Source organism: Stenella coeruleoalba (genome assembly GCF_951394435.1).
Source record: "Stenella coeruleoalba genome assembly, chromosome: 7".
Lineage (NCBI taxonomy): Eukaryota > Metazoa > Chordata > Mammalia > Artiodactyla > Delphinidae > Stenella > Stenella coeruleoalba.
The window spans coordinates 92,885,893-92,895,016 of NC_137153.1; the positions used below are offsets into that span (position 1 = coordinate 92,885,893).

General features: G+C 38.2%; 1 long non-coding RNA gene across 1 annotated transcript in view; it reads left to right on the plus strand.

Moving 5' to 3' along the window:
• Positions 1–8,917, plus strand: part of LOC307188641 — a 140,903-nt gene extending 131,986 nt beyond the window's left edge. Inside the window, exon 5 of the long non-coding RNA XR_013829031.1 lies at positions 8,226–8,917. This is a non-coding gene — a long non-coding RNA (uncharacterized lncRNA). The remainder of the gene's footprint in view (positions 1–8,225) is intronic.
• The last annotated feature ends 207 nt before the right edge of the window (positions 8,918–9,124 follow it).

The window sequence follows — 9,124 nt, forward strand, 5'->3', positions numbered from 1 at the left end:
GCATAGGAGCACCTCAATACATAAGGCAAATGCTAACAGCCATAAATGGGGAAATCAACAGTACCACAGTCATAGTAGGGGACTTTAACACCCCACTTTCACCAATGGACAGATCATCCAAAATGAAAATAAATAAGGAAACACAAGCTTTAAATGATATATTAAACAGGATGGACTTAATTGATATTTATAGGACATTCCATCCAAAAACAACAGAGTACACTTTCTTCTCAAGTGCTCATGGAACATTCTCCAGGATAGATCATATCTTGGGTCACAAATCAAGCCTTGGTAAACTTAAGAAAATTGAAGTCATATCAAGTATCTATCTGACCACAACGCTATGAGACGAGGTATCAATTACAGGAAAAAACTGTAAAAAAATACAAACACATGGAGGCTAAACAATACACTACTAAATAACCAAGAGACCACTGAATAAACCAAAGTGGAAATCAAAAAATACCTAGAAGAAAATGACAATGAAAACACAACAACTGAAAACCTATATGATGCAGCAAAAGCAGTTCTAAGAGGGAAGTTTATAGCAATACAGTCCTACCGCAAGAAAGAAGAAACATCTCAAATAAACAGTCTAACCTTACACCTAAAACAATTAGGGAAAGAAGAACAAAAAATCCCCAAAGTTAGCAGAAGGAAAGAATTCATAAAGATCAGATCAGAAATAAATGAAAAGAAAGGAAGAAAACAATAGCAAAGATCAACAAAACTAAAAGCTGGTTCTTTGAGAAGATAAACAAAATTGATAAACCATTAGCCAGACCCATCAAGAAAAAAAGGAAAAAACTCAAATCAATAGAATTAGAAATGAAAAAGTAGAAGTAACAGCTGACACCACAGAAATACAAAGAATCATTGGAGATTAGTACAAGCATCTATATGCCAATAAAATGGACAACCTGGAAGAAATGGACAAATTCTTAGAAAAACACAACCTTCCTAGACTGAACCAGGAAGAAATAGAAAATATAAACAGAGCAATCACAAGTACTGAAATTGAAACTGTGCTTAAAATTCTTCCAACAAACAAAAGCCCAGGACCAGGTGGCTTCACAGATGACTTCTATCAAACATTCAGAGAAGAGCTAACACCTATCCTTTTCAAATTCTTCCAAAATATAGCAGAGGGAGGAACACTCCCAAACTCATTTTACGAGGCCACCATCACCCTGATACCAAAACCAGACAAAGATGTCACAACAAAAGAAAGCTACAGGCCAATATCACTGATGAACATAGATGCAAAAATCCTCAACAAAATACTAGGAAATGGAATTCAACAACACATTAAAAGAATCATACACCATGTTCAAGTGGGGTTTATCTCAGGAATGCAAGGACTCTACAATATACACAAATCAATCAATGTGCTAAACCATATTAACAAATTGAATAGAAAATCCATATGAGAATCTCAATAGATGCAGAAAAAGCTCTCAACAGAATTCAAAACCCATTTACGATAAAAACTCTCCAGAAAGTAGGCATAGAGGGAACTTACCTCAACATAATAATGGCCATATATGTTGGCCACAGCCAACATCCTTCTCAATAGTGAAAAATTGAAAGCATTTCCTCTAAGATCAGGAACAAGACAAGGATGTCCACTCTTGCCAGTATTATTCAACGTAGTTTTGTAAGTCTTAGCCATGGCACTCAGAGAAGAAAAATAAATAAAAGGAATACAAATTTGAAAAGAAGATGTAAAACTGTCACTGTTTGCCAATGACATGATACTAAGAGAATCCTAAAGATGCCACCAGAAAACTACTAGAGCCAATCGATGAATTTGGTAAAGTAGCAGGATACAAAATTAATGCACAGAAATCTCTTGCATTCCTGTATACTAATGATGAAAAATCTGAAAGAGAAATTAAGGAAACACTCCCATTTACCACTGCAACAAAAAGAATAAAATATCTAGGAATAAACCTACCTAAGGAGAGAAAAGACCTGTGTGCCGAAAACTATAACACACCAATGAAGGCAATTAAAGATGATACAAACAGATGGAGAGATATACCATGTTCTTAGATTGGAAGAATCAACATTGTGAAAATGACTCTACAACCTATAGCCATCTACAGAGTCAATGCAGTGCCTCACCAACCCAATGACATTTTTCACAGAAGTAGAGCAAAAAACTTCACACCTTGTATGGAAACACAAAAGACCCTGATTAGCCAAAGCAATCTTGAGAAAGAAAAACAGAGCTACAGGAATCAGGCTCCCTGACTTCAGACTCTACTACAAAGCTACAGTAGTCAAGACAGTATGGGACTGCACAGAAACAGAAATATAGATCAATGGAACTGGATAGAAAGCCCAGAGATAAATCCATGAACATATGGTCACCTTATCTTTGATAAAGGCAAGAATATACAATGGCGAAAAGACAGCCTCTTCAATAAGTGGTGCTGTTGAAGACTGGACAGCTACATGTAAAAGAATGAAATTAGAACACTCCCTAACACCATACACAAAAATAAACTCAAAATGGATTAAAGACCTAAATGTAGGGCCAGACACCATGAAACTCTTAGAGGAAAACATAGGCAGAACAGTGTATGACATAAATCACAGCAAGATCCTTTTTGACCCACCTTCTAGAGAAATGGAAATAAAACAAAAGTAAACAAATGGGACCTAATGAAACTTAAAAGCTTTTGCACAGCAAAGGAAACCTTAAACAAGACAAAAAGACAACCCTCAGAATGGGAGAAAATATTTGTCAATGAAGCAACTGACAAAGTATTAATCTTCAAAATATACTAGTAGCTCATGCAGCTCAATACCAAAAAAACAAACAACCCAATCCAAAAATAGGGGGAAGACCTAAATGTACATTTCTCCAAAGAAGATATACAGATTGTCAAGAAACTCGTGAAAGGATGCTCAACATCACTAATCATTAGAGAAATGCAAATCAAAACTACAATGAATATCACCTCACACCGGTCAGAAAGGCCATCATCAAAAAAATCTACAAACAATAAATGCTGGAGAGTGTGTGGAGAAAAGAGAACCCTCTTGTATTTTTGGTGGGAATGTAAATTGAATCAGCCACTATGGAGAACAGTATGGAGGTTCCTTAAAAAACTAAAAATAGAACTACCATATGACCCAGCAATCCCACTACTGGGCATATACCCCGAGAAACCCATAATTCAAAAAGAGTCATGCACCACAATGTTCATTGCAGCTCTATTTACAATAGCCAGGACATGGAAGCAACCTAAGTGTCCATCGACAGTTGAATGCATAAAGAAGATGTGGCACATATATATGATGGAATATTACTCAGCCATAAAAAGAAATGAAATTGAGTTATTTGTAATGAGGTGGATGGACCTAGAGTCTGTCATACAGAGTAAAGTAAGTCAGAAAGAGAAAAACACCATATGCTTACACATATATATGGAATGTAAAAAAAAAAAAAAGAGTTTCTGAGGAATGTAGGGGCAGGACAGGAATAAAGACGCAGATGTAGAGAATGGACTTGAGGACACAGGGAGGGGGAAGGGTAAGCTGGGATGAAGTGAGTGAGTAGCATGGACATATATACACTACCAAATGTACAATAGATAACTGGTGGGAAGCAGCTGCATAGCACAGGGAGATCAGCTTGGTGCTTTGTGACCACCTAGAGGGGTGGGATAGGGAGTGTAGGAGGGGAGATGCAAGAGGGAGGGGATATGGGGATATACGTATGCATATAGCTGATTCACTTGGTTATACAGCAGAAGCTATCACAGCATTATATAGCAATTATACTCCAATAAAGATGTTAAAAAACTCACAGTGTGTGTGTGTATAAAGTGTTTATTTAAATATGTATATCTAATTATATATGGGTTTGTAATGACCCATGGCTTTATAGTTGTCTTATTTTTTTAAAGCTCTACTAAGGATCACAAGTCGGGAAGATAGACTTTAAAGTTATTCCAGTGTTGAGGTTTTGTTAGGCTTATGCACTATTCCATTTAAGATTTATGAAATATTTTTCCAGATGATCAAGCAAAAAGTCTCAATCAACAATGGAAGGTAACCCAAGATGGATGTGGCATAATGGTAGAAAATGAGGAGAAAACTGTCTTAGAAATCAGTGTGGTCAAAGTAAGATCAGGAGTGAAAGCAATAGGTTAGACAAAGTACCAAAGATTCAATAGGATCAGAATCATTACGGAAGCTCAGTAATTCAATGACGGAACCACTTTAGTTAATGACAAGAATGGACGACCAAACTGAAGAGATTTAGATCATAAGAGTTGAGGTCAAACAATGATCAGGTCAGTTTACACTCTTAAGGACTTTGAATCAGAATTGTGACAGAATTGGGATGGATACATGGAATGAATCATGGCATGTAAGTCTTTAAAGAATGTGGAGTGTCCATGAGATTTGTAAATATCAAGGACAAGGAGGGCCCAGTATTGCTGATTAAACTCCAAGAAACTGGGATTTTAATGAGTGTAGAGTAATAATCATAGCTAGGGTTGGGAAAAGAAGGGAATCCTGTCTCATTTTCTGACTTGGAGCTCCACAGAGAGTGCAGTAATGGTTGTTTTATTGGAGATATCTCCTGGAAAAATATGGGTGTTTCAGGAATAGCCTCATTTTAGTTACGGTCAACAAATGAATAAATTAAAGAAGGATAAGGATTCCACAGTGTTAAGAATAAAGGAAGGCTAGCATTGAACAGTGTGGGGATGCGAATATGGGAGAGGAGAGATGTAGAGAGGGGTTTGTATTCTGGGAAGTTATTATAGTTAATAGAGATATAAAGAATTGGGTTATTGATTGTCTTGATTTTTCAAACATATTTCTGAAAAAGTGTTTCAGTGTTGATGCAAACTGAGGCCACAGGTATCATCCGAAGCCTGGTGAATCACTGCTGGCAGCTAGCTCTGGATTGCAGGAGCAATAGGGCAGAGCTGGAACAGACCTTAGGTGGCTAAAGCCTCTGTAAGCATTGAAGTTGTTAGAGGAACAGATGTCAAGTAGCCAGAGAGGTAATAAGAAAATACAGTAATAAACCCAGGTGGTAAGAGACCTTATATGTTTTACTATAAGTATATACTCTTCACAAATATACACAGGGCAGTAACTTGACTCTGAATTACCTTATTACTTCACTAAATGTACGTATATACAATGAACTTTAGTTGTCTAATTTTCACACTATAAAGGTAGAATGTATTCTGATGTCTCAGAGGCTGTGCATAGTGGTTAACAACAACAAAAAAAAACTGGAAAAGTGAAAATACCACTGGTGGTTTAATCCATGTTACATGAAAAGCCTGCTTTGCATGAACTCTTTTTCTGTTGAATAGAGTAATCTGTTTTTTTATTTTACTTTTTATATGTAACCAAAGAACTTCTAAAATAGAATTAATACTCACTGCATAAGGAGTTTTACTGCCTCTTTCAAATAGGGAACTGACCTGCCCCAACTTTCTAAACAGGGTGTAGCGATAATTGGTAGAATGGTGTGGTGGCATGTTTACCCAGCTGGTCACCTGCACGAACAGCTTTGTTATTAAAGTGAATCCACCCATGAAGGACCTCTGAATATGCTGCTTTTGCAGAGTGGGTGCTCTGCTGATGCATTCTGCTCAAACCCCAAATGAAGAAACGCTTGAATTCTTTTTGATTCTAAGCCAGCAAGGGGGTGATAAGGAACTGCCTGTTCACTTGGAGCATATGCTTACTGTGTTCTAATTCTCTTTTGTTTTGGGACCAGATGCTGCATCCTAGTAATTCCCAAACCTGGCTAATCTTCAGAATCATCTAGGGAGCTTTTAAAAATATCGGTATCCAGGCTTTCCACTCAGAAATCTTGATTTATTATACCTTGACTGGGGTATAGAAATCTGCATTTGAATAAGCTCCAGATAATTATTTCAGGTTTAGGGATCAGTGCTCTATATCAGTGGTTTATAACCATGGTGTGGGATTGGGGTGGAGAGGAAAATTCTGTGTGTAATTCATGAACATCCCCTGCTCCAAAGTCCTCTATTCCCAAATGAAAATCATTGCTCTAGACTACTTATTAGACACATATTTATTTACCTAATGAACATATTTTGAGAGGGCATTGCATATGACAAATTAAATGGTAAATTGCTTGACTCTTTGAAAAGATGCAGAACTGGGGCTACTGCCTCCTTGGCCACATACACTCTCCTTAGGATAAGGGCATTGCATGCTTTCCGAGTTACTTGCTCTCAAGTCACGTGCGCTGGGCTTAAAGTTCAATTTTCTTCATCAGGAAATAATTCTAAATACTTTTAGCTGGTATCAGTTCCTGATATTACCCCAAAAGTAGAACGTGTGTAAAAATCAGAGACTAGCCAATTGTCTGTAAGGGCAATGTTGATGTATATTGATGTATAAGAAGACTGGGGCTATGTTTAGAAGGTTCTTTAATAAATGTTTAGCTCAAGAGCACATCAGGCCAGGAGAGAGAACATAAGTTGGGGTATGGAGATAAAATACATGATCAAGGTCTTGGAGCAAAGGTAAAGAGTGGAGTGGCTGTGTTTCATTCCAGTAATTGATAGTAGATGTACCAAGGGTGAGAGAGAGTCAGTAACAGAATGACCAGAAATGAACCTGAATACCACAGAGTGAGGACACTTCAGGAACTAATTCTGCTTGCATATTAAGCAGAATTATTTTTACACACTGATCAGTAGATTTCTTGGTTGAGGTTGGGGGAGTTGTGAATGACTGGACAGTGTGTTTTGTTTTTTTTTTTGATGTTGGGGGTAGGAGTTTATTAATTAATTAATTAATTTTTGCTGTGTTGGGTCTTCGTTTCTGTGCGAGGGCTTTCTCTAATTGTGGCAAGCGGGGGCCACTCTTCATCGTGGTGCGCAGGCCTCTCACTATTGCGGCCTCTCTTGTTGCAGAGCACAGGCTCTGGACGCGCAGGCTCAGTAGTTGTGGCTCACAGGCCTAGTTGCTCCGCGGCGTGTGGGATCCTCCCAGACCAGGGCTCGAACCCGTGTCCCCTGCATTAACAGGCAGATTCTCAACCACTGCACCACCAGAGCCCTGGACAGTGTATTATAGATGGTGAAAAGCCCTGCCATGCACACTAATTATGTATTTTGCCACTTGTTCCTTTCCCCATAAAATGATCTCATGGAAATATCAGGTATCCTCTACAATGAATATCTGTTGTTTTTGTCCGCTCAACACAGATCATTCCTTAGTAATGGTATTCTGATGTTCTTTGAGAAATTTCCCTCTCCCTGGAGATATTTATACTTTAATGGTTAAAACAGTGGGCATGTTACTAGTTGGATCCAATGAAACTCAATTTTGGACCAGTTATTGGAATATTTATGAGGGATACTCATTCTTTCCACTGGAGTGTCTGGGGGAATTGGATGAAAGCCTGGGATGTCTAGCAGCCATCTTGCTTTAAGACAGATGCCTGCCAAAAAGGGAGCCACCGTAAGGAAAAGAGAGCCAGTAAGTTTAGCTCCTCAGTCCAGTTATTCCTCAAGCTTATATAACCTGAACTTTTTAGAGACATGAGACAATAACTCCTCTCTCTCTCTCTTTCTCAATCTCTCTATCAACTTGAATTGGATTTTCCAATGCATTGAAACAAAAAATAGTCATGTGTAACATTTCCTGGAGAAACTGTTTACTTGTTGAAAGCTATGTTTGCTTGTGGTTCAAATTTGGTGTGTAAGAAAATAAGCTTTTAGAAAAATTGCTCATAATAATCGTTTGTTGAAAGAAGTGAATCCAAGTAAAGCCAAAATAGTTGTGAGAGGTAGTGCCAAAATATGCTTGAAGTTTCTCAAGTAGTAAGAGAACAGAGGATAATAGTGGGAAGAGGGAGAGGGAAAGAGACAGTCTTAGAAAGAACTGATAGGAAAAAGCTAAACACATCCGTAGATGATCGAAACCATGAGACTGAAGAGATAACTTATTCCTCTACAGTTTAATGGCTATTTCTTTCAGTTCTTACTCTCATATTTAGAGAAAAAGAAAGAGTCAGGGATGTATATAATATTCTCTAAGTAGTAGCGACTATCAGCTAAAAGAAACAGGTAGATGAGAAAAAGTGAAAATGTCTTGGGGGATACTGGTAGGTAGCAGATTATCAAAAATCATTGTTGAAGTAGCATGAAAAATTTTATTAATAGTTCAATCTGGTAATAGTTGTTTTAATTCTTCCTCAGATGCTGGAGTAAGCTCCATAGGATTACTAAGTGAGAAAATTCCTGGGCTCCTCTGAACTTGGAGAGGTGTTTGCACAAGGCCAAGATAACACAGTGGGAAGGAGAGACTGACTGGCAGATGATAAGGTATGTGGCTCGGTTAAACTCAATTAATCCATTCTTCATCCTACCTGAGCTGGAGCTAAGTTAATAACTTGTAGCAGGGGTCTCAGCTTGAGGCCATGCTGCGTTCATTTCTGGGCTTCAGACATAATCGGTACAAGTCTAGAGAATTACTAAGAAGCATAAAATATGCTTATTGGTATGCAAGACTGATAACCCTTTTGGGAGAAAATTCATCTTAAAGTATGACTCAGTGAACTTGGTGGTTTGGGGAAGAAAGATTCTGAGTCAACTCTGCTAAGGTCCCTAGATCTATTCTTCACTCTGACTATGGCTGTATATTAGAAGGCTATAAGAATGCATGCACAAACTAGAAGGCCTGTTATACAAAATAATCAATAAAAGAATAATCTGGAAGCAGCACCACTTTAGTGTTATTTTTCTCAAGAAGTATAACAAGAGAGACATTTGCACCCACTTCACCAGAACCTATAGAGCACCATGAAGTTTCAGTGGTATAAGGAGTACATTGCTTCCGTGGCAGTGATGCCTTGCAGGGGACAACAATGGCATCATTAACATGGCACATGGCAGAGAAATTTTGACATGGTACAGAGTATGGCAGTCAGCAATAGTAGTTGTGTTTAGCAAAAGTAGAGTAACTTACTGCAAGAACTATCTGTGCCCAGAGTAGTGGTGGTGTCTAGTGGGCGTGGCTGAACCTAGCAGGAGACAAAGCAGTGTCCACCACAGGCACTCAAGCTGAAGAGAAACGGCAGGACATGGAGGACATGGAA